Source organism: Aythya marila (assembly GCF_965140915.1).
Source record: "Aythya marila genome assembly, chromosome: 14".
Lineage (NCBI taxonomy): Eukaryota > Metazoa > Chordata > Aves > Anseriformes > Anatidae > Aythya > Aythya marila.
In genome coordinates this window covers 7,219,308-7,221,539 of record NC_139055.1, presented here as the reverse complement: position 1 = coordinate 7,221,539, position 2,232 = coordinate 7,219,308, and the positions used below count along the sequence as shown (strand labels likewise).

The following is a 2,232-nucleotide window of genomic DNA, read 5'->3' as shown; positions in this document are numbered from 1 at the left end:
CGTGTACTTGTGTCACTGCTTCTCAGTTTAATTGGTTCATATACGATACCTCAGCTACAGTAGCATCTACGATGGGTCAGGCACGTGGGTGAGAGTAATACACCCCTCTAACAGGTAATCAATCACTTGAGTTAAACGGAGGTTTTTTTTTTTCCCCTCTAAGCACATAACTGTCTTACTTTCCCTCCCCACCAGTTCCAATATATTTTACATACTTGGCAGCCTTCTACAAATCCTTTTTTTTTTTTGTGGGCTTCCACCTCCCTCCAGGCCCAGGGAAGGGAGATAATTATGAAGTTCTTTCAAGTCAGGACCTGAAGTATGGAAAGGTTTTCCTGTGAACTTGTACTGGCCGAGTAATCTTTTATCACAGCAGAAATAGGAACACCAGACCTTTTTTCCTTTAAGGAAAACTTTGAGCATGCAATCTCCTTCAAAGTGCAGGAGGAAAAGAAGCCTTGTTAAAATCTCTCCTTTCAGCAGAAACGATGGAGGAGCGTGCACATGGCAGGGGGGGCACCAGCCACCCAGCGCTGCCTTCCTGTCTCCCCTATCTCACACCGACTGGATCCAATGTGACTTTCAAACCCTGCTGTACCCGGCAGCCTCATGACACAATGAAAACCAAGAAGACCAAGTTTAAATATAAATAAATTTAATAGATAGGTGGAAGATGGAAAATTAAACAAGCAGTGAGAGCGGCTTAACAATTAACAAACCGTTTCGGTAATTCTTCTATACCCGTGGGGATCTTCAGGGCAGCACCACCAGCTTCTTCCTTCAGACCACCACCGCTGCCCCTGCCTGCAAAGGAAGCACAACCTGCAGTTAGGAAACACGGCACAGCGTCAACCTCAGCAACACCCCGAGCCCCCAAACCCCACTAACCACCCTCACGCCGGTTTTCACCCCAGGGATGCGCTCGCAACCCCCGCAGCCGCCCCGCCGCTGCCCCCGGGCCGTGTCCGCCTCGCCTCTAGGCCCGGCCCCACTCGGAGCCGCTCCACTCTCGGCAGGCTCTGGCTGCTCTGCCAGCGATGTAACGCCGCCCGGGCACAGCCACGGCGCCGGGGGCTGACTGTCGCTGGGCCGACACGCACATTTACAACCAAATAACACAGAAATAGTTTAATAAGTTTAAAAATTTTAAATAAGTTTAAACCTCACGGTGCTCCCCGCCTCCACAGCCCGGGAGGGGCGCAGAAGCCCCCGAGCCGCGCTCTCACCTCATGGCGGCCCCGGCCCCGGCCCGGCCGCGCCTCCCCTCATGGCCGCGGCGCCCAAAGAGGCCGGGCCCGGCCGCGCCGCCCGGGTGGTTCCGCAGGCACCGCCCCGGCTCGGCCCTCAGGGCGGGCCCGGCCCGGGGGGAGCGGCTGGGGCCGGCGGGGAGGGCCCCGGAGTGCCCCCAAAGCGTGAGGGGACTCGTGGTTGTTCTCGGGCTTTGTGCCTCCTCCCGCAGCGCTGCCCCTCCGTTTATCCCAGGGGCTGCCCCGGGGTGCAGGGGGGGAGCACTGCCCGAGGGGAGCCCAGGAGCTGAGGGGGTCTGGAAGGGGACACAGAAGAAGGTGGATGCTTATGGGCTGTGGATGTTTTGCTTTCTGCATCGTAAAGTGTTGCTCGTGCTCCTGCAGGAGTTTCCGACACCGGTTGTGCTATGCTCTGCCGTATCTTGTGGCACATTCTGGTTTGGGCTCCTAATGACCAAAATGTTCAAACTAGAACAAGCAGCCCCTTCTGCCTTTAAATTATATTCTATGAAGGGGTGAATGTTGCTGTGATCACCAGCCGTGCTCACACGTGCGATGGGCTTTCCCTGGAGGTCCTTTGTGCAGGTATTTGGGAAGCATTACAGCCGCATGCTGCCGCAAATCCCTCGAGTGGATCCCCTGCACTGCGCCAGAAGAGTTCATGCCCTGATTCAAACCATCCTGCTTACTTATGGGAGCAAAATCTCACAGACACAATCCCTCCCTTATTCTGTAACCGAGCGTTTACTCGACAGGGGTTAAGCAGGCTCCTGGAGCCTGTTGTGTTGCTTTGAATACAGACTGCAGGGCTGTGCTGGGATGCGGGGAGTTCAGGGGAGGCTCTGTCTAGACAAGAGGAGCTCTTCTGAAGGCCGGCAGTGCTTTTGTTTTGTGGTAACGTATCTCTAATCTGCCTTGAAACGAAGCATCTCAGACTCATCAGAGTCCCCAGCACTGCACTTGTGGAAGAAAAAGAGCATGTATT

The 2,232-nt window shown here is 55.0% G+C and overlaps 1 long non-coding RNA gene across 1 annotated transcript; it reads right to left on the bottom strand.

The window, feature by feature from the left end:
* Positions 1–638: 638 nt before the first annotated feature.
* LOC309883427 lies at positions 639–1,404 on the bottom strand. Its single transcript, XR_014318451.1, has 2 exons — positions 1,227–1,404; positions 639–804 (listed from the first exon to the last, which is right to left on the bottom strand). It is a non-coding gene; the product is annotated as an uncharacterized lncRNA (long non-coding RNA).
* Between the last annotated feature and the right edge of the window lie 828 nt (positions 1,405–2,232).